Source organism: Pseudophryne corroboree, chromosome 5 (genome assembly GCF_028390025.1).
Source record: "Pseudophryne corroboree isolate aPseCor3 chromosome 5, aPseCor3.hap2, whole genome shotgun sequence".
Lineage (NCBI taxonomy): Eukaryota > Metazoa > Chordata > Amphibia > Anura > Myobatrachidae > Pseudophryne > Pseudophryne corroboree.
The window spans coordinates 629,233,523-629,258,080 of NC_086448.1; the positions used below are offsets into that span (position 1 = coordinate 629,233,523).

The 24,558-nt window shown below is 45.1% G+C and overlaps 1 protein-coding gene across 1 annotated transcript in view; it reads left to right on the top strand.

The window, feature by feature from the left end:
• GREB1L (GREB1 like retinoic acid receptor coactivator) overlaps positions 1-24,558 on the top strand; it is a 331,061-nt gene that overhangs the window by 134,809 nt on the left and 171,694 nt on the right. The window contains exon 2 of the mRNA XM_063923572.1: positions 20,083-20,155. The gene's annotated coding sequence lies outside the window, so the exon portion shown is untranslated. The remainder of the gene's footprint in view (positions 1-20,082; positions 20,156-24,558) is intronic.

Below are 24,558 nucleotides of genomic sequence, written 5' to 3' on the forward strand. Positions count from 1 at the left end.
CATACTGTTATCTGGTTTCATGCTACTCCAGTTGTACGGTATGTTTGTGGTGTGGGCTTGGTATGTTTCTCGCCCTTAGTTTAACAAAAAACCTTTCCTCGAAATGTCCGTCTCTCCTGGGCACAGTTCCTAGAACTGAGGTCTGGGGGAGGGGCATAGAGGGAGGAGCCTGTTCACACCCAGTCAAAGTCTTAAGTGTGCCCAAGCTCCTGCGGATCCCGTCTATACCCCATGGTCCTTTTGGAGTCCCCAGCATCCTCTACGGACTAGTAGAAAAGGATTTACCGGTAGGTATTAAAAACATACTTGCCTACTTTTGAAAACTAGTTTCAGGGAGATTGTAGGTGTAAGCAGAATGCTTCGTGTCATGCTCTACCCAAAGTGTGCGTCTAACTCCACCTATGGGTGTGTCTATTGCCACAATGGGGCGTGTCCTTATTGTTAGGCGCTCACTCCAGTGACTATATGGCATATCTCCCAACTTTTGTCACTCTGAAAGAGTGAAATATATGCGCGCGCACGAAGCGCGTGCCCATAAAAGGGGTGTGGCCTATTAAAAGGGGAGTGCCTTTGCGGGAGGGCCCGTGAATGTGATCCACACCCCGTTTTCGTCACTGAGGGGGCATGCCCAGCGCTCTGTGAGCTGCTGGCATGCCCCCTCTCCTATTTCCAGTGAATAGACACTGTGCGACGGAGACTAGCGCGGCCGCCTTAACATGTTGCTGAACTAGTTACTCCTGCAGTCCCTATGTGGATATAAGTACTGAGAGGTGGTCTGTAAAATCTTGCACACCAGAGCCACCGGAGAATCTGTGCGACGGAGACGAGCACCCAGCCAAGGGCGCGGCCGCCAATTACATATTGCTGAATCAGCTACTCCTGTAGTCATCCCTAGTGCAGTGAAGCCAGGGAGTGCACAAAGTAGTGGACCGGCACGCCAGCCGATAGCCTCCGACGGGGACGCCGTCCGTACCATCAATTGGAACTGGACCTGCCTCTCCAAAGCAGGAGAGCTATTCATTCGGTAAGCGTATCCAGGTTTCAAGAATATTATACCAAAGATTGGGGCATATCAATATTGCTATCCTCTGGATTTGTTTGGAACTGTCATTTGAAATGTAATATTCATTAGTCACAGAAGACCGCAGAATTATCCCAACGCATGTTGTGGAGAATTGTATTGGTGTGGATACATTCAGTTTAAATAATTGCAACATAGTATGCTGATATAGCAAGTGTATCCCCCCCGTACAGCTGAAATTGTTACATGCAGTGCTATTATTGTCTTGTATGATCTCTGAAAGAGAGTGTTAAGTAAAAGAAATAATGAGTATATGTGTTTTTAAATGTGATTTTATGGTTTATCTTAATTGTTTAATAAATACTTTTTGTTATTGGACAGCGCTTTCATAATTTATTCACTATCCCTATAACGCTGACCCTATCCCTATAACGCTGACCCTATCCCTATAACGCTGACCCTATCCCTATAATACTGACCCTATCCCTATAACGCTGACCCTATCCCTATAATGCTGACCCTATCCCTATAACACTGACCCTATACTATACTGTAACGCTGACCCTATCCCTGTAACGCTTACCCTATCCCTGTAACGCTGACCCTATCCCTGTAACGCTGACCCTATACTATACTGTAACGCTGACCCTATCCCTGTAACGCTGACCCTATCCCTGTAACGCTGACACTATCCCATACTATAATGCTGACCCTGGCCCTGTAACGCTGTCCCTATCCCTGTAACACTGACCCTATACTATAACACTGACCCTCCCCCTGTAACTCTGACCCAGTCCCTATAACGCTGACCCTATAACGCTGACCCTATACTATAATGCTGACACTATCCCTGTAAACAAGGTAAGGAAAAAGGGGATCAGTTTCTCTGGGTGCACTCTTTCCCAAGACCAATAAAGATTTTTGGTGTTAAATCTGTGTTTCTATACTTTTTTTTTATATATATATCTATATTAACACTTGATTTATATTACCTGCCAATACCCATATGGAATAAATGAACTTTATTGATGTCCCATATGAAGCATTATGACCCTAAATTGGGCCGTAAAAGTGAAATATAAAAACAATATAGAATGATAGACGTGAATCAGAAAAAATGGACAAATAAAGAAAAGAAAAAGTTTATTTGTCCTAGTGTCAAACAATAAAGAAGATTAAAATCAGAGCCGTGTGCCGCCTGTCATTTATTGATGTTTTATATAGCTTTATATTCCAATGTTATATTTCTAAGAAGAAAAGAAGTGGGATATATGTATATATATTTGTGTATTCTTAATGTGATAATCCCTGATTGATAAAATTCCTCATAAATCTATAACAACCTTATTGTATTATTGTGAATAAAATTTGCTCCTGATTTATATGTAAGCCTTCTGTTATTTTTGAAAAAGGGCCCTGACGAAGCTCTAACATAGAGTGAAATGCGCATAGGGATTAGCCGTGCGCCGCTAGGGAAAAGAATGTGATTAAGCTAATTATTGTATCCCAATGTATTTATTTATCAACCTTATTGTTTGCCTTGTATAATACTTATAAGGGTGTGGAGGTACCAGTCAGGATAGTACAGTATGGTATAATTAAGTACAGACAGCCTCGGTTTTTTATATATGCCTGTGGCATCTGACTAAAGGTATCAGGCTTTTAGCCACAGCAAAATACTGCACGTCAATACTGACAGTTGAAAGGAGCAGATAGTTGTTCATATAATCAGATGTGCAGAGATACCAGCTAGCATAGTACAGAGCAAAACTATGCGGTAATATGTAACACGGTCAACCCTGGTTCTCTACATATGCCTGTGACAATAGACGTAGTTACAGAATAGTATATGCAAATACCATGCGAATACTGATAATATAAAGGAGGAGATAATTGTTCCACACTATTATATTTGCACAACAGCTCCAAAAATACCCCGTGGCACATGTGCACTGTGATTATATCCAAGTGCTGTCTCCCAGACACAGGATACCAAGTACAACTACTGTCAGCACACGATTAAGCACTAGTTGAATATAGATGCATTATTTCTTATTTGGGACTATACAGCACACGAATATACAACAATCCAAGCAGGAGAATATAAATTGATCTTTCTCAGAAAGGTGTGTGTGTGTGATCATTGTTTAATGATATCAGCTTGAAAGGCTGTACAGGTTGAGTCTCCCTTATCCAAAATGCTTGGGACCAGAGGTATTTTGGATATGGGATTTTTCCGTATTTTGGAATAATTGCATACCATAATGAGATATCATGGTAATGGGACCTAAATCTAAGCACAGAATACATTTATGTTTCATATACACCTTATACACACAGCCTGAAGGTCATTTTAGCCAATATTTTTTATAACTTTGTGCATTAAACAAAGTGTGTCTACATTCACACAATTCATTTATGTTTCATATACACCTTATACACACAGCCTGAAGGTCATTTAATACAATATTTTAATAACTTTGTGTATTAAACAAAGTTTGTGTACATTGAGCCATCAAAAAACAAAGGTTTCACTATCTCACTCAAAAAAGTCCGTATTTCGGAATATTCCGTATTTCGGAATATTTGGATATGGGATACTCAACCTGTATAACATAATAAAGAAATCTTGCACGCATGCACTATACAGATACATGTGACTGCTTGGTTATAATATAGATCTTAATGTGTATTGTGCTCATAATAAGAAACCACCTCTAACCATACTGTATTTAGTAAGAGATGCTGCAGCTCTCCATTCACAAGATAGTATGGTTACAACATAGTTAGATATCGTGCTTAAAATTAGCAACATTTGTATCGAGACAGCACTCTGGGACCAGGTGCAACATTTAAAAGTATCTCTGATAGGATTGAAGCACAGAATATCTGTACTGGGAATCCTTGCCCTTATCAAAAATAACAGAAGGCTTACATATAAATCAGGAGCAAATTTTATTCACAATAATACAATAAGGTTGTTATAGATTTATGAGGAATTTTATCAATCAGGGATTATCACATTAAGAATACACAAATAGATATACATATATCCAGGGCCGTTTCTAGACAATTTGGCTCCCAGTGCGAGATTTAAAAATGCCCCCCCCCCCCATTGCTATAAAAAAAATTGCGCCCCCCCATATAGCTATAAAAAGAAAAAGTATGCGCGCGCCTGAGGCGCGCGCGCTCCCGACAAGGCGTGGCCTCATCTGATATCATCACGCCCACCACAGGGGGGAAAAAATAAAAAAAAGTCCCCATTTTACACAGTGCGGCAGGCAGGTGTCCCCATTTTACACAGTGCGGAAGGCAGGTGTCCCCATTTTACACAGTGAGGCAGGTGTCCCCATTTTACACAGTGAGGCAGGTGTCCCCATTTTACATAGTGCGGCAGGCAGGCGCCCATTTTACACAGTGCGGCAGGCAGGTGTCCCCATTTTACACAGTGCGGCAGGCAGGTGTCCCCATTTTACACAGTGCGGCAGACAGGTGTCCCCATTTTACACAGTGCGGCAGGCAGGTGCCCCCATTTTACACAGTGCGGCAGGCAGGTGTCCCCATTTTACAGAGCGCAGCAGGCAGATATCCCCATTTTGCACAGTACGCAGGCAGGTATCCCCATTTTACACAGTGCGGAAGGCAGATATCCCCATTTTACACAGCGCGGCAGGCAGGTATCCCCATTTTACAAAGTGTGGCAGGCAGGTATCCCCATTTTACACAGTGCGGAAGGCAGATATCCCCATTTTACACAGTACGCAGGCAGGTATCCCCATTTTACACAGTGCGGCAGGCAGGTATCCCCATTTTACACAGTGCGGCAGGCAGGTGTCCCCATTTTACACAGTGCGGCAGGCAGGTGTCCCCATTTTACACAGTGCGGCAGGCAGGTGTCCCCATTTTACACAGTGAGGTAGGTGTCCCCATTTTACACAGTGAGGCAGGTGTCCCCATTCTACACAGTGAGGCAGGTGTCCCCATTTTACATAGTGCGGCAGGCAGGCGCCCATTTTACACAGTGCGGCAGGCAGGTGTCCCCATTTTACACAGTGCAGCAGACAGGTGTCCCCATTTTACACAGTGCGGCAGGCAGGTGCCCCCATTTTACACAGTGCGGCAGGCAGGTGTCCCCATTTTACACAGTGAGGCAGGTGTCCCCATTTTACACAGTGCGGCAGGCAGGCCCCCATTTTACACAGCGCGGCAGGCAGGCCCCCATTTGTCCCCATTTTACACAGTGCAGCAGGCAGGTATCCCCAGTGTGGCAGGCAGGTATCCCCAGTGTGGCAGGCAGGTGTCAAGTGGTGGGGGGGAAGGAAGGGGGAGAGAGAGAGATATACTTACATGTTCCGCTCTTCGGATCCCGCCGCCGGACGTCCCTCGCGCCGGCCGCCCCCGCCGCCTCCTTCCAGGCTTCTCTCCTCCCTCTCCCCGAGCGCTCCTGCTCGGGGGGCGGGGCTTCATGGAATGCAAACGCGTCATTTCGCGAAACTCCGCCCCCTCGAGCAGGAGCGCTCGGGGAGAGGGAGGAGAGGGGGAAATAACACTTAACGTGCCGCGGCGGGCGCCCCGTGCGGTTGCACGGCTCGCCCGCCGCTAGAAACGGCACTGCATATATCCCACTTCTTTTCTTCTTAGAAATATAACATTGGAATATAAAGCTATATAAAACATCAATAAATGACAGGCGGCACACGGCTTTGATTTTAATCTTCTTTATTGTTTGACACTAGGACAAATAAACTTTTTCTTTTCTTTATTTGTCCATTTTTCTGATTCACGTCTATCATTCTATATTGTTTTTATATTTCACTTTTACTGCCCAATTTAGGGTCATAATACTTCATATGGGACATCAATAAAGTTCATTTATTCCATATGGGTATTGGCAGGTAATATAAATCAAGTGTTAATATAGATATATATAAAAAAAAGTATAGAAACACAGATTTAATACCAAAAATCTTTATTGGTCTTGGGAAAGAGTGCACCCAGAGAAACTGATCCCCTTTTTCCTTACCTTGTTTGCATGTATTTTAGGATCAGTGGGTAGCACCAGTCTAAAATGATGTATTTGTAATTTATAAGTTAATAAAGAAACTATATCCCTGTGACCACTATTTATTATCAGAATATTCTGGTGCGGGACTTCTTTGTTTTTTTTTAACTATCCCTGTAAACACTATCCCTGTAACTCTGACACTATCCCTGTAACACTGTCCCTGTTCCTATAATACTGTCAGCGCTCCCCCTAGGATGAGTGATAGTCAGCTTGGGCAGCAATAACATGTAATCACTCAGCACCCATCACTCAGTACCCACTTTGTTATTTTTCTTCAGCCCTGTCCTGCTCTCCCCACCCCAACCACATGGACCCCTTCCAAGACGCAGGCTGGCTTTTTGGATACCTTACATTCTGTGCTGCTGCCGCCACTGGTGATGAGGTCTCTGCAGCCGCCACTGATGAAGTCTCCGCTGCCGTCGCTGCTTAGGTCTCCGCTGCCTTCACTGCTGGGGACACTGCTGCTGCTGCCGCCGCGCACACAGCCTCCCTGCCAGCTGTACACGATAACCCCGCGGTGGCCAGCAATAAAGCAATATCCAGGCCCGGCCCACGGTACTTCCCAACTGGCGCATGCGCAGTCCGCATAGTCTCAATAAAATAGTTTAAAAAACAGGAGAACCGGGCAGATTTGCGGGGAAGCGGGAGGTTGAGGTCAAAACCGGGAGCCTCCCGCTGAATGCGGGAGGGTTGGCAAGTCTGAGTAGCACTCTACGCTATACACAGCCCCTCCATCTTACACCCAGCAGCACATTACACTACATTTTACACAGCCCCCTCCCCCCCATATTACACCCAGTAGCACTATACACAGCCCCCCCATATTACACCCAGCAGCACATTACACTACATTTTACACAGCCCCCTCCCCCCCATATTACACCCAGCAGAACTCTACACTATACACAGCCCCCAACCCCCCATATTACACCCAGTAGCACTATACACAGCCCCCCATATTACACCCAGCAGCACATTACACTACATTTCTCTAACGTCCTAGTGGATGCTGGGGACTCCGTAAGGACCATGGGGATAGACGGGCTCCGCAGGAGACATGGGCACTTTAAGAAAGAATTTAGGTTCTGGTGTGCACTAGCTCCTCCCTCTATGCCCCTCCTCCAGACCTCAGTTTGATACTGTGCCCAGACGAGCTGGGTGCTTTTCAGTGAGCTCTCCTCAGTTTGCTGAGAGAAAGTATTTTGTTAGGTTTTTTATTTACAGGGAGCTCTGCTGGCAACAGACTCCCTGCATCGTGGGACTGAGGGGAGAGAAGCAGTCCTACTCTCTGAAGCTAGGTCCTGCTTCTTAGGCTACTGGACACCATTAGCTCCAGAGGGATCGTACGCAGGATCTCACCCTCGCCGTCCGATCCCAGAGCCGCGCCGCCGCCCCCCTCGCAGAGCCGGAAGACAGAAGCAGGGTGAAGACTTCACAGGCGGCAGAAGACTCCGTTCTTCACTGAGGTAACGCACAGCACTGCAGCTGTGCGCCATTGCTCCCACACACCTCACATACTCCGGTCACTGTAAGGGTGCAGGGGGGGTGCCCTGGGCAGCATTTGGGACCTCTTTTGGCAAAAGTTAAACATATATACAGCTGGGCACTGTATATATGTATGAGCCCCCGCCAAAACTTGCATATTTAAGCGGGACAGAAGCCTGCCGCCGAGGGGGCGGAGCTTCTTCCTCAGCACTCACCAGCGCCATTTTTTCTCCACAGCTCCGCTGAGAGGAAGCTCCCCAGGTACTCCCCTGCAGATACACGGTAGAAGAGGGTAAAAAGAGAGGGGGGGGGGGGGGGGGCACATAATTAGGCACAAAAAAAACAATATATAAACAGCAGCTACTGGGTTAACATTAAGTTACTGTGTTATTCCTGGGTTTATAGCGCTACGGTGTGTGCTGGCATACTCTCTCTCTGTCTCTCCTAAGGGCCTTGTGGGGGAACTGTCTTCAAAAAGGGCATTCCCTGTGTGTGTGGTGTGTCGGTACGCTTGTGTCGACATGTCTGATGAAGGCTATGTGGAAGCAGAGCGGGAGCAAATGAATGTGGTGTCTCCGCCGACGGCGCCCACACCTGATTGGATGGATATGTGGAAGGTTTTAAATGATAATGTTAATTCCTTGCATAAAAGGTTAGAAAAAGCTGAAGCCTCAGGACAGTCAGGGTCCCAACCCGTACCTGATCCTATGTCGCAGAGGCCGTCAGGGTCTCAGAAGCGCCCACTATCCCAAATTGTTGACACAGATACCGACATGGATTCTGACTCCAGTGTCGATTACGATGATGCAAAGTTACAGCCAAAATTGGCTAAATCCATCCGTTATAGGATTATAGCAATTAAGGATGTGTTGCACATCACAGAGGAAATCCCAGTCCCTGACAAGAGGGTACATATGTATGGGGAAAAGAAGCCGGAGGTAACCTTTCCCCCCTCACACGAGCTAAATGAGTTATGTGAAAAGGCTTGGGAATCTCCAGATAAAAAACTGCAGATTTCCAAAAGGATTCTTATGGCGTATCCTTTCCCGCCAACGGACAGGTTACGCTGGGAATCCTCCCCTGGAATCCTCCCCTAAGGTGGACAAAGCTTTAACACGCTTATCCAAGAAGGTAGCCCTGCCGTCACAGGATACGGCTACTCTCAAAGATGCTGCGGATCGCAAACAGGAGGTTACCCTGAAGTCCATTTATACACATTCAGGTACCTTACTGAGGCCGGCGATCGCGTCGGCCTGGGTGTGTAGTGCTGTAGCAGCATGGACGGATACCGTGTCAGAGGAAATTGATACCTTAGACAAGGATACTATATTGTTGACCTTGGGGCATATTAAAGACGCTGTCCTATATATGAGAGATGCTCAAAGAGACATTAGTCTACTGGGCTCTAGAATAAATGCTATGTCAATTTCTGCCAGAAGGGTCCTGTGGACTTGGCAATGGACAGGTGATGCCGACTCAAAAAGGCATATGGAGGTTTTACCTTACAAGGGTGGGGAATTGTTTGGGGAGGGTCTCTCGGACCTGGTCTCCACAGCTACTGCTGGAAAGTCAAATTTTTTCCCATATGTTTCCGCACAGCCTAAGAGAGCACCGTATTATCAAATGCAGTCCTTTCAATCACAGAAAAACAAGAACGTCCGAGGTGCGTCCTTTCTTGCCAGAGGCAGGGGCAGAGGAAAGAAGCTGCACAACACAGCTAGTTCCCAGGAACAGAAGTCCTCCCCGGCCTCTACAAAATCCACCGCATGACGCTGGGGCTCCACAGGCGGAGCTAGGCCCGGTGGGGGCACGTCTTTGAAATTTCAGCCACAAGTGGGTTCACTCCCAGTTGGATCCCTGGGCAATAGATATTGTGTCTCAGGGATACAAGCTGGAATTCGAGGAGATGCCCCCTCACCGATACCTCAAATCGGCCCTGCCAGCTTCCCCCCACGAGAGGGAAATAATGTTAACTGCAATTCACAAATTGTATCTTCAACAGGTGGTGGTCAAAGTTCCCCTCCTTCAACAAGGAAGGGGTTATTATTCGACCATGTTTGTAGTCCCGAAACCGGACGGTTCGGTCAGACCCATATTGAATTTAAAATCCCTGAACATATACCTGAAAAGGTTCAAGTTCAAGATGGAATCGCTGAGAGCAGTCATCGCAAGCCTGGAAGGGGGGTATTTTATGGTGTCTCTGGACATAAAGGATGCATACCTTCATGTCCCCATTTATCCACCTCATCAGGCGTACCTCAGATTTGTGGTACAGGATTGTCATTACCAATTTCAGACGTTGCCGTTTGGTCTCTCCACGGCACCGAGAATATTTACCAAGGTAGTGGCGGAAATGATGGTACTCCTGCGGAAGCAAGGAGTCACAATTATCCCATACTTGGACGATTTCCTCATAAAAGCGAGATCAAGAGAGCAGTTGCTGATCAGCGTAGCACTTTCTCTGGAAGTGTTACGGCAACATGGCTGGATTCTAAATATTCGAAAGTCGCAGTTGGTTCCTACGACTCGTCTGCCTTTCCAGGGCATGATTCTAGACACAGACCAGAAAAGGGTTTATCTCCCGATGGAGAAAGCTCAGGAACTCATGACACTGGTCAGGAACCTATTAAAACCAAAACAGGTGTCAGTGCATCACTGCACTCGTGTTCTGGGAAAGATGGTGACATCATACGAGGCCATTCCCTTCGGCAGGTTCCATGCGAGGACTTTTCAATGGTACTTACTGGACAAGTGGTCCGGATCACATCTTCAGATGCATCGGTTAATCACTCTATCCCCCAGGACCAGAGTGTCACTCCTGTGGTGGCTGCAGAGCGCTCACCTTCTCGAGGGCCGCAGATTCGGCATTCAGGACTGGGTCCTGGTGACCACGGACGCAAGCCTCCGAGGTTGGGGTGCAGTCACACAGGGAAGATATTTCCAAGGTCTGTGGTCAAGTCAAGAGACTTGCCTTCACATCAACATCCTGGAACTAAGGGCCATATACAACGCCCTACGTCAAGCGGAGACCCTGCTTCGCGATTCAGTCAGACAACATCACCGCAGTGGCTCATGTAAACCGCCAAGGCGGCACAAGGAGCAGAGTGGCGATGGCGGAAGCCACCAGACTTCTTTGCTGGGCTAAGAATCACGTAAGCGCACTGTCAGCAGTGTTCATCCTGGGAGTGGACAACTGGGAAGCAGACTTCCTCAGCAGACACGAACTCCACCCGAGAGAGTGGGGACTTCATCAGGAAGTCTTCGCACAGATTACAAGTCGGTGGGAACTGCCACAGGTGGACATGATGGCATCCCGCCTCAACAAAAAGCTACAGAGGTATTGCGCCAGGTCAAGAGACCCTGAGGCGATAGCTGTAGACGCCCTGGTGACACTGTGGGTGTTCCAGTCGGTTTATGTATTTCCTCCTCTTCCTCTCATACCCAAGGTGCTGAGGATAATAAGAAAAAGAGGAGTGAGAACAATACTCATTGTTCCAGATTGGTCACGAAGGACTTGGTATCCAGATCTGCAAGAAATGCTCACAGAGGACCCATGGCCTCTTCCTCTAAGACAGGACTTGTTGCAACAGGGGCCCTGTCTTTTCCAAGACTTACTGCGGCTGCGTTTGACGGCATGGCGGTTGAACGCCGGATCCTAGCAGAGAAAGGCATTCCAGATGAGGTCATTCCTACGCTGATAAAGGCTAGGAAGGACGTGACAGCTCAACATTATCACCGTATATGGCGAAAATATGTTGCTTGGTGTGAGGCCATGAATGCTCCTACGGAGGAATTCCAGCTGGGCCGTTTCCTTCACTTCCTACAGTCCGGAGTGAATTTGGGCCTAAAATTGGGTTCCATTAAGGTCCAGATTTCGGCCCTATCCATTTTCTTTCAAAAGGAGTTGGCTTCTCTACCTGAAGTTAAGACGTTTGTAAAGGGAGTGCTGCATATGCAGCCCCCTTTTGTGCCTCCCGTGGCACCTTGGGATCTTTAACGTGGTGTTGATTTTCCTGAAATCCCACTGGTTTGAAACACTCAAAACGGTGGAGTTGAAATATCTCACGTGGAAGGTGGTCATGCTATTAGCCTTGGCTTCGGCTAGGCGTGTGTCAGAGTTGGCGGCTTTGTCACATAAAAGCCCCTATCTGGTTTTCCATGCGGACAGAGCAGAATTGCGGACCCGTCCACAATTTCTGCCGAAAGTGGTTTCATCCTTTCATATAAACCAACCTATTGTGGTGCCTGTGGCTACTACTGACTTGGAGGATTCCGAGTTACTTGATGTGGTCAGGGCTTTGAAGGTATATGTAGCCAGAACGGCTAGGGTCAGGAGAACAGAGTCTTTGTTTATCCTGTATGCTTCCAACAAGCTGGGTGCTCCTGCTTCAAAGCAAACTATTGCTCGCTGGATCTGTAACACGATTCAGCAGGCTCATTCTGCGGCTGGATTGCCGCTGCCAAAAATCAGTTAAGGCCCATTCCACTAGGAAGGTGGGCTCTTCTTGGGCGGCTGCCCGAGGGGTCTCGGCATTACAGCTTTGCCGAGCGGCTACTGGGTCAGGCTCAAACACTTTTGCAAAGTTCTACAAGTTTGATACCCTGGCTGAGGAGGACCTTGTGTTTGCTCAATCGGTGCTGCAGAGTCATCCGCACTCTCCCGCCCGTTTGAGAGCTTTGGTATAATCCCCATGGTCCTTACGGAGTACCCAGCATCCACTAGGACGTTAGAGAAAATAAGATTTTACTTACCGGTAAATCTATTTCTCGTAGTCCGTAGAGGATGCTGGGCGCCCGTCCCAAGTGCAGACTTCTTCTGCAAGACTTGTATATAGTTATTGCTTATATAAGGGTTATGTTATAGTTTTTCGGTGGAACCGTGGCTATGTTGTTGTTCATACTGTTGACTGGGTAAGTTTATCACAAGTTATACGGTGTGATTGGTGTGGCTGGTATGAATCTTGCCCTGGATTACCAAAATCCTTTCCTTGTACTGTCAGCTCTTCTGGGCACAGTTTCTCTAACTGAGGTCTGGAGTAGGAACATAGAGGGAGGAGCCAGTGCACACCAGAACCTAAATTCTTTCTTAAAGTGCCAATGTCTCCTGCGGAGCCCGTCTATCCCCATGGTCCTTACGGTGTCTCCAGCATCCACTACGGACTACGAGAAATAGATTTACCGGTAAGTAAAATCTTATTTTTACACAGCCCCCTCCCCCCCGTATTACACCCAGTAGAACTTTACACTATACACAGCCCCCAACCCCCCATATTACACCCAGTAGAACTCTACACGATACACAGCCCCCCACCCCCCATTTAACCCCCAGTACAGACAGCACCCACCTGGCTTTTGTTGCTGCCTCCTGTGAAGAGCAGGCATCCGGCCCATGGACAGTGAGGTGGGGGAAGGCAGATCAGGGCAGGCACATGCAGGAACCAGGAAGAGGAAAGCTGGCCTGTTACATGCAGTGTGTGAGTGTGATGGGCGGGGCCAGCCACAGCGATGCAGAGCCCTGGCTGCCGGGCTACAGTATGTGCTTCGGTGAAGAGGCAGCTGCTCTGCTCTCATTAGTCCCCCAACACTGCTCCTGCCGCTCAGACTGCTCGGCTCCATACTGCACAAGACGGGCACCGCTACCCACAAACCCGCGGTGCGGTGTCCGGCCATGACCTTTCCCTTGCAGCCCACCCCCACCCCGCATTGCCAGACTCGCGCATGCGCAGTCCGGATTTTCAGGTAGGAGCTCTTAAAAACCGGGAGGGCTGGCAATGTGTGCGGGGCAGTGGGAGGCTCATTGAAATATCGGGAGCCTCCCGCTGAATGCGGGAGGGTAGGCAAGCCTGGACCAGCATAATAAACAGGAGTGACCCATGTACCAACCCCAAACTCCCAAATGTTGGGAGGTACAGTATGCACAGTTAAAGGGACACCTGTTGTCTATATACAGTATAGTAAGGCATTTGACGGCTCAACTATTTTTCTGCAGCAACCACTGCCTCAGTGATGTTGGTTAGAATTTGTATGTTGTTTTCTCGTGAATATTGAGTCGCTGAATCCCAAGCAGACTGTTCTGTAAATCCTCAATTTTAGTGCTGAATGCACTAGAATACGGACTCGTGTGAATTCTAATTTGAAAATACTTAGCACTTTATGCAAATTGCAGGTCCAGATAGCCGGCCGAGGGAGCACACTGCCTGGATAAACAACTTATAAAATTTAAGCCCTAAGGGACCCGTCCAATGCCAGGAAAGGCACTCCACAAATAACCACAACCGTACCTTTTTGGTCCAAGGTGGTCATTCCGAGTTGTTCGCTCGCAAGCTGCTTTTAGCAGCTTTGCACACGCTAAGCCGCCGCCTACTGGGAGTGAATCTTAGCTTATCAAAATTGCGAACGAAAGATTCGCAATATTGCGACGAGACTTCTCTGAGCAGTTTCTGAGTAGCTCGAGACTTACTCTGCCAGTGCGATCAGTTCAGTGCTTGTCGTTCCTGGTTTGACGTCACAAACACACCCAGCGTTCGCCCAGACACTCCTCCGTTTCTCCAGTCACTCCCGCGTTTTTCCCAGAAACGGTAGCGTTTTTTCAAACACTCCCATAAAACGGCCAATTTCCGCCCAGAAACACCCACTTCCTGTCAATCACACTCCGATCTCCAGAACGAAGAAAAAACCTTGTAATGCCGTAAGTAAAATACCAATCTTCATAGCAAATTTACTTGGCGCAGTCGCAGTGCGAACATTGCGCATGTGCAATTAGCGGAAAATCGCTGCAATGCGAAGAAAATTACCGAGCGAACAACTCGGAATGACCACCTAAGCTCCTGATCACAAAGCCTTCATGGTGCTGTGGCACAGAAGAGAGCAAGTACTTCACTTTGTCAGAGGCTCCCGGACTCCTGGACATTCCAATGCAAACAGAGATGCATCTTCATTTTTACTAAATATTCAATATTTGACTCTTTAATTATCTGCCCCTAAAGTGAACATCGGTGAAATTGCCTGGTTAAGGAGGAAGTATAATTATACTATGACTGTGTCATTGTGACCACGCTATGAAATGTTTAAAGCATTTTATTTCTAACACATAGGGCTAAATGTATTATCCTTCGAGTTGCCGGAGGTGCGAGACTTTGTGCGATTGTGCCCATTTTTTAAAGCGGCAGTCATTTACCAGGTTGGTTTTGCCTTGCAAATGATTGCTGCTTTAAAAAATTGTGCAGAATTACACAATGGGCCTAATTCAGCATGAATCGTTATTTAGAAAATTCATGAATGGAGAAATTATCTAATGACTGCGCATGCACGCGGGTAAATAGGAACAGAAAATGCGTACAGATCATAAACGCAATGTAGCCGCTGTTTGACAAGAAGCAAGCGTTTCTGGGCAGAAACATGACATTTTCTGGGTGTGTAAGAAAAAACGCAGGCGCGCTCAGGTGTTTTTGGGGAGGGTCTCTGATGTCAGCGTAGACCAGTTCTCAGTCGCAGATTAGTGGCAGCCTCAGACCTTATCTCACAGACAGCAAAGACTTTTGATGTTCCGGAATTTACGTATGCATCTGTGAGTGGATAGTGATCTGCGATACAGTCGCAAATTTGCAGGGGGTGTTTTGTCTTTCTGTCACGGCGGCGCCTTTCTACTCGCAGACCAATTCTATTTCTCAGAATAACTATCTATGCTGAATTAGGCCCAAAGTCCTGCACCTCCAGCAACTTGAAGGAAATTACATTTAGCCCCTAAGCTTTGCTATTTTTGAATATTTTATATGAGCATTCTGAATGTATAGTAAGATTTTATAAGCCATGGATCTCCATTTCATATGCAGACTTTATTTTTATATCTTTCAAACAAACAGTGGTGGTGTGTACAATCTGTTATGGTTTCATCCACTTTTGCAAAAACGTATTTTGTACTTCAGCATGCTGTGTATATGTGTAATACTAGATTGCTTGATTACACAAACTTACTTATTACTTTAAATAAGGTGTCTTATTTATTTATTATTATTTTTTTTTAAGGTTTATGGCTTACTTTGTATTTATTTAGCTCTATCCATACTTGTGGATTGCTGACTAGCAAGTTGACCTTCAGTAGAAAAGTGAGCTTGGTCACCAAATAGTTTTTTTTTTTTTTTTATCTGGCCTTGATTTGTGATGGGGCTCTGTCTTCACCATTGTTTGATTTGTGCCTTTGAAAGGTTTATGGTCCCCTTGTCAGTTAGGACAACCTCTGGCTTTCAGTTCCTGGAGATGTTATCTGGTGCTCACTCACTCACCATGGTATGCTCTCTAGTAAGAGCATCTGTCACTCCAGGCATTGTAAGATGGATGGCTCTCAATTGAACTGCTGCTAACAGCAAATGGTGAAACACAAAAAAAAATGGTTCTTGGCGGAATGGCTAGAGAACAGACAAGGCAATTCTGTTAGATATCAAGAGCAAGCAGTTTAGCCTGGAACAGAACAAAGATGGATCGCATGTCATGTTCAAAAGGTCCTGGAAAGTGATATTGTCTCCTGCTTCCTTATCCAAGGTGGTCCTTTGCCATTGATATCGGTATCTGCTTTTACATGTCACGTGTGTGCTTTACTAGTTTCATGTTGTGAGTTTATGATTTTTTTTTATTAATGGTTACTTTTATATTGTGTATTGGATATTATAGTGAATATACTACATCTTACATCCATTGCACTTCAATAATATGATGCAGAGTACCTGCATAATAAATTGCATTTAATTATTTTCTTGAAGTGTTGGGCCTTAGTACATAGAATAATAAGACCAGTCGTCCTGCTTTATTTGCTAACTCCTTGGGAAATAAACATATATATACACAATGAAAGTGTTGTCACACACACATCACAAGCAGCGGCATAGGGAATCCTTGTCTCGCTGAGTTAGGGTGTAAAATAGGTTCCAGAAATGAGACAAATGGTTGGGGTCTGCTGACGGCTTAATGGTTTAAATAATGGATGAAAGAGTAAGTGCCCACAAAGGAAGGCTGAGCATTTAAGAAAATGTGTTCTTTGAGTGAAGGTCTGTTGCCCGGGGCCAAAAGCCTTTGTGTATTTTCATCTGATTATGCTGAATACGAATATCTTCTAAGCAGGTGAAGTGTGCTGCACGTGTCAAGGGGTAAAAAAACCTCATTTGGGGCTATGAATAGCAGGATTGGATTACAGTTGTTGCAGATTTTGAATCATTTAGATCAGGCATGTCCAACCTGCGGCCCTCCAGCTGTTGTGAAACTACATATCCCAGCATGCCCTGACACTGTTTTGCTGTCAGAGAATGCTAAAGCTGTGTCAGGGCATGCTGGGATGTGTAGTTTCTCAACAGCTGGAGGGCCGCAGGTTGGACATGCCTGATTTAGATCCTTGTGAAAGCCTGCTGTTTCTCCAAAGCAGTGTTCTCTGACCTCGCTGCCATCTGTGGCTGTCTTCATGTTGGTGGAGATGCAAGGCCACCCGCATAAGAATAGCAGAATGCAGGTCTTCAGAGAATTCTGTAAATGTTTTTTTCCTTCTCCTTTTATTTATTAAACTGATTATATGGGAACCTATGCAGCTGCAACATGCTTTCACTTAAGCGATTCCCTGTGCAAAGTGCTTTATACATCTTAATTTAAACAAATGATTGCAGTTGTAACCTTATGTACAATGGCTTTTTATTTTGGGATTTTTTTTTATCTGGCTCTCTGGTGCAAGGTTACAAACCCACAAGTGGGTTTGCAAACTGGAAAACCGACTTTTCTGCAACACTTTACAGGGATGAATGGTGTACAAATGTTAGGATGTTTCACAGAATTAAGGTCACCCTGAAACCTCCAGAAGTCGCTACCTCCCAAAATTCTTATCTTACCCCTGCTTTCTCCTCTAACTTGCACCTAAAGTGTTTATATGCAGAGGAGAAAACCTATGAAACACAATGTAAACTACAGTGTCCGTATTTATCCTTGGGTCCTCGTGTTCTTTTATGCAGAGTCTGACACTGTTAATGCTCTTATCCCCTGGGTGTTGTGTGAAACGCGATTGACATACAGTGGTTAACAAACGCATGAGGTTGCAGGTGCCAACAGAGTAAACTCCACTGACCCCAATGTGTTAACTTGGGTAAATGGAGCAGGCAACGATGGGGAAAATCTCAGTGCAAATTCTAGTGGATATGGGGTTCTTGAAACCAACAGATTCTATTTCATAGCCCACAAAATGTTTGTAAAAAAACAAAAGCAGCAAGTACAGGATCTTCAAACAAGAGGCCCCTTACCGGATTCTCAGTACTCATTCTTTTACTATTTATTTTTTCATTCTTCATACTTTATAATACCCATATAATATATCTATAACCATTATCCTACCAACAAATTGTAATAGTTTGTGTAGGCTCCTTATGAAACATCATGTTTCCCTTACTACAAACTTTCCCCCTTACCATGTATAAAATTTGGCCATCTCAAAGTCCTGAAAATACCTTCAAATGGGCAATCTAAATATGCTTATGTGACTTATTCATTTTGCTGCAGGACAATAGCTAGCATGACCTTATACTGTCTATAATGAAACATTGTTTTCAAGCAGATTCAGTATGATAATCCAATACGCGGCATCCCGACAGCCCCCCAGAAAGTACCCTACTCCTTCCCTACCACCTACCCTAACCCTAACCTTCCCTTGTGGATTCCTAACCCTAACCCTCACCGGTGGTGCCTACCCCTCCCTTCCCGCTGCCTAAACCTATCCCTTCCCACTTGATGCCTAACCTTTACCTCCCCTTGTAAGTGCCTAACCCTAACCCCCCCTCGCCGGTACCTAACCATACCCTTCCTGTCCCTGCACCCTAACCTCCCTTCTTATGCCTAAACCTAACTTCCCAACTCCCGAGCGCGTCCTGCTAAAAGAACTATTGGGATTCCGGGTATCGGTATTTCGACCGCAGGGATCCTATCCGTTGACATTTTAACTGCATCCCTTTCAATCGTATCCGCATTTTGACAATGGATGACCAGCAATTTAAAACAGTGTATCCTAAGAAATACAGGTTTGGCCAGAAGTGATTATATAACTTGAAAAGTTCAGTGGAATTGCTTTGGATTTTTATTGACTGTATATACAACTAGCTGAAGTACCTGGCGTTGCCTGGGTTTAAATCTCTAAGCGATTTAAGTTCTCAATGAGTTGGGTCAGCATTTTAGTAGCTCTTCCAACACACCTATACACACCGTACACCGACGGGAGGTCCGACTAGGACCTCAACTCTTTTTAGTATGTCTTCTGGTTTTTGTCCAAATCCATCCTGTGGATGGGCCAAAACAGGCTTCCTGGGAGGAAGTTCTGCACAGCGTACACCAATGGGAGGTCCAAACGGTGCCCTTATCCCCCTAAAACCTTGGCAGGATACAAATGGACCACCTTGTGTTGGTTTCATCCCAATTGGTGCAGGGCTGTTTGAATGCATAACTGGACAGACAAATAGACCAATAATTATAAGATTTTTTTAACAGAAATTATTGCAGATGTATTTTTCTTGGGTGAACATATTTTTCAAGTTTTTGTTCGACTGTATGAATACTATACATTAAAGTGCAAAAAACCCGGTTGCTCTGTTTTAAATTTGGATATCGATGAGATCATCCAACTCCATTCTTTGGGGGAATTCAATTGTTTTAAAGCGACTGTTGATATTCACTCATTTATTCCAATGGGTGCAGATTCTGTGGGCACACATTACTTATTGCGCATGTCATGGAAAAAAGCATCAGGACTACTAGTGTAAAGCAGCTAAACCTGTACAAACCACTAGGCATGCTGAGTTTGGACACCGAAAAACCTGACTTTGGGGCAGATTTCGGTTTGCCACCTCAAGTGAGTGTAAGCAGAAATAATGGGCCTCCGCTGCGCAATTCAATATCGCCAGGTCACTTTAGCATCACAAAACAAATTAACCCCACCGCCCTTCCCCAATATATTGTTTAATATTTCTTTAAAAAAAATTGCATACAAATGATTTTTTTTTTTTGTTATTAAGAAACTGAAGGGATAATTACTGCTTGGCTACATGTGATATAATGCTGTTTATTTGTTTGTAAACTAGAAGGAACATTTTAAATGTGTGTTTAGAAAGCAATTTTACATTCGATCAAGAATTAGATATTTCCTTCTGCTATTTTTATTTTATTTTATGGTAGCTTAGAAACTACATACTTGAACCTCCTTTTAGCCTCTGAATAGAAAACAACCGTTAAACAGGAAGTCGCTTCTATTCAGATATTGACTTGTAGTTAAATTAAGGTTAAGTGACACTCATATTAGTGAAGCATTGTTAATTGGAAGACCAAATAGGGGGTCTTCTCCAAGTGTGAGTAACCTGTTGTTGTTTTCTACAAAGGGTGAGAATAAAGACTATTCACACCTACAATATAATATTTGAATTTGTAGCTAAAGAGAATAATAATAATTTAATTCTTGTTTGAAATTTTAATTTAATTATGACATTTTTGTTCCCCTAAGGTTGATGAAGAGCCCTTAAACCTACTTCGCTCAGTAATGATGCTATTCGCCTTGTGCAACTGAAAGTACAGAGGTAAGTCTGGATAAATGCTCAAAGCGCTGCTCTATATTGTATCTTTTATTGAGACGCTTGTGATCAGGATTTGTTGTAGGTGTGGTAGGGGGCAGTGACCTCTTTATTACCAGACTGTGAGGGTCATTAAGGACAGATCAGATAGGTTTCTTTGCTTTGTTTAATGCTTAAATTTGCGATACTGCCGCAGTCTGTCTGCCCACAAATACAGATTGAGTGTTTTTTTATTATTATTATTATTATTATTATTATTATTATTACAAGCCACTGACCCTACAATTCTGCTGCCTTGTACAAGGCATCTTTTCTCTTTCCACATTCAAGGCCTGACTGCAAAGGTGAAAGTCTGTAAGGTCCTGCAAACTACCTTTTTAGATATTTCTTTTTTACAGTACCACTTATTATACCCCTCATCAATGTGCATTAGTTAATCCTGGAAAGTAAAGTTACATTAGAGCTGTTTATTTCAGTGTCATACTTTGTGAAGTTCTAAAAGAACTACAACAGTTTTTTCTACTAGAAACATTTATATACCTACAATGTGCAAAGTAGTGGTCTCTGCCACCTCTAATGAGGGGAGGGGCATACACACTGAGAGATCCATGCTTAAATTCTAAGCAATCTGACCAGATTGCTTAAGGCCCATAAAAGGCCCATATAGACGGGCCGATGTGGGAGAGATGTGTGCTGAGCGATCTGTGCTGAGCGTGCGGGGGGAGACGGGGCGCTCATTTCACCCAGCAGGCCAATCTAGCACCAGCGATAGCGATGCGCGGGGCTGCGCATTGCTATCGCTGTAGGGGGTACACACGGAGCGATAATGCTTAAATTCTAAGCAATCTAGTCAGATTGTTTAGAATATCGCTCCTTTAGAAGTTAAGCATGGATCTCTCTGTGTGTATGCCTCACAGTGATAGTGATGCGCGGCCCCGCGCGTCGCTATCGCCGGTACTAGAGTGGCCTCTATCTAGCACCTTGCTCATTTCACTGCTGTGTGAAATGAGTGCCCCCCCCCCCCCCCCCCCTGCAGATAATGCTGATTATCTTACAGGAATGAAAGCTATACCTTATACACACTTAGAATACACTTTACCATGGAGCCGTTGCGGCCGCTAAACTTAGTACACACGCTACGTACTTTATACGCTGTTTGCGTACTGAGTCCCTTATCACTGTACGGACTTTGCGTACAAACGCCGCGCTGGGGGTACAAAGTACACACAGCGCGCACACACCCAGAGATACACTTTAAACCTTTACAGTAATGCAATGCAATGATAAAACACTTTAAACCTTAGCAGGGCAATGAAGACTCAACACCAGATTGTGATTAAATCGCTGGGTTCCGAAACCACAGCGTATTATTGCTGAAAGGGGGTTACAATACAAATAATACAATACAATATAACAGAGTAAATGGCTACATTCAATGGTACATACGTGAGTAGATTCGCTTGCGCTTCCCGGCCCGGTCCTCGGTCATCTAATAGATAACTTTGTGAGTCTTGTGTCTGACCAGGCCAGCAACAGGCTCTCTTTATACACTTCTTCCAAAAAGCAATACAATAGATACTGTAATCTCTTTGTCCCTTGGACACAGGGATGCACATTTACAGTACAGGAGAGGTCATAGGTCGGTTTGAATAGGTGGGCGATGTCTGATCCAACTGCTCATGTGGGTGGTCTCCTCTGGTTTCCCGCCGCATACATAATATACAGTAAATACAGTTTATATCTATATTCTGCTCCTGCACATAACTATCCGCAGGAACATGCGATCTTTCTTAAACCAACATCTGAATGTTACCCTTAAAATACCCTTCAGCTGGATACCAAACACCACCTTATAACCTTGTTCTGTCCCCTCCTATTCTGAAAAGGTGAATCCCTTTGTCCTGAAACCCTTTAAACTGCTGTTACTTCCTGATGTGGTGCAGGGGGACTATGTGTACATTGTGCACTATTTGGATTAAATATGTAATGTGTTTTGATAGCTCTCCATGCGTCCACAAACTCTACCGTAAATACCCATACCACGCGCTGATGCGCACGACCGTGGGAGCGACCATACGCAAATTGCGAATATGTGCATGCACAGCAGAACAAGTACACGCGCGGAGGCCATCTGTGTGTAGTTTGTACGTGAGGTGTGTTCTGCAATATTTTTCGACTTTGACAGTCCACCATTTGGCAGTCACCAATAACTGCCACTATCTAATCACTAAACAGAAAAATATCTACACAATATCTACAGAAGTTTTGGATGGTCGGGGGAGAGTGGTAGGTAGGAAATGTATGACCTAGTGGGATAGTAAAAAGCATGTATGTATGAATCCATGTCTGAGGGGCATGTATCATCGTGCCGTAGATGTTCTAAGTAAGCTTCGAGTTATTGCGAAGTATACATTAAATCCTTCTCATCCCGTACTAAGGGTCTGTAAATGGGCCAACAAACACTACCGAGCTCTTGTCGGATTGTTCCAACAAATGGGGCGCACATTTAGTTGATGATACACGGAGGGGAGACATATGTGAGTGCTAGTATATGTGGATATCACCTGTCGACTATGTGTGCTATTAACTGGAGGTTGCAGAGATGAAGATAAGACACATATCTAAAATATATTCACATAAACATTTTGGGTAGGGCAGATGTCTTTTCCGTATGGATGTATCTGGGCAGAGGGGGAAACAAAAGAAAAGCGGGTGAAAGAAACAGGCCATGAAATTCATTTACAATCCTTATCATAACACCGTCTCTATGGATGGGTCATAAATTAAATCTGCTGCTATAACTGCGCCCTTGCTCCTTAGACTCATCAACTTTGTGCAGTGCTTGCGCCGCGTCAGAATTCGAACACACCTAAATATCAAACCAATAATTATGACGACTCCCAGGATACAAAGGAGAAACTTCCCTACACTCATAATAACATTTTGAGCCCACTCTCCTGAACCTGAGAACCAATTTTGTGGGTTCAACCATGAGACCCAGCCGGTCAGTTCATTACTCACAGTCGCCAAGGTAAGGTAGTGTTTCCTCCTGAACTCCCACTTCAACTGCAAGATATCGTCCATCTTTTGATCGATAATCTCCGTTGGATCATCAGTGCTGTTCGTAATATACGTACAGCACTTCACCCCATATTGAGTTGTCAGAGTAATACAGTACCCACCTGTCACGGCTGTGATATAATTTAGGACCATTCTGTGCTGAATCAGTTCCCTCTTGTAAGCTTGTAACTCCCTTCCCGTATACCTGAAGGTGTCGTCATACATCTCAGTGATTTTATCTATCAAGTTCGCTAGCGCATGGATATACCTATAATTTATAATTCCTCTGGCAGTACGTGTGATGTCTAATGCGAGAAGGAATTGAATCCCGGTGGATTCGTGGATCAAATCAGAGGCTGCGTGCTCTGTCCTATCTATGAGGTGTCTCTTGACGATGTGTTCATAGTGAGTATGAGTATAAGGAGCCTGAGCACTGCGGTGAACGTCTTTCATCTTATCATGGGTTATGGTCATGACCTCTGGCAGTACTCTCCCAATGTAACACAATCCCTCTGAGCTCGGGGCAAGCCACTTGTACGCCTTCCTCCCACATATGAAATAGGCATCATCTGGGAGAACATAGGGGACAAAATATAACCTCACCATATTACAAACTTTCCAAGTAAATAAACCCATCCCTAGTTCTCCCATCTGCTCAGTACAAGTATCGGGCTGGATGATATGAGCACAATACCCTGGCGATACTTTTCCAACCCACATGGTCTTGCTTCCACGGGTATACCTATACCGAAAATACCTCCCACTGTTGGCTATTTGGCGTACAAGTTCAGAGTCTATGGGTATCCTATCAGCTCTGTGTGAAAAGGTCATTGTCTGGTTATTCCACGTCACTTCCTAATTTCGTGGTTTTCGGTAATTGGAAATATTAAAACATACTAAGGATCTGTCTACATGATACTGGTGGAGCTTCAAACTAGGGGGCCTAGAAATATTGAATTTCTTGTCCACCGGTCTCCCACCCCGTAATTCGAGTACCTCATCTATTGCTAAAGGGTATGGTACTAATCCTGACTTGCTCTGACCTTGAGGTACCTGTGAGCACACCCAACATTCTGTCTGGTTTTAGACCTTACCCACTAGTGAGTGGTAATCACTCAACGGATGCCGGTCCATGTCGATATTAAGGTTGGACTGACATCTCTGGATGCACCCATCCTCAACTATATTCTCACAATTCCTACAAATACAATATTCATCAGACAATAACCCCTCACAGTGCCTCTGAGCTCCGTGACTACCAGAGCGCTTACTGATGCCAGCCTTTACCAAAATGATGTGCTGATCCTGAGATCCTACAAATTCATACTTGCCATCAGAACCCATTCCAG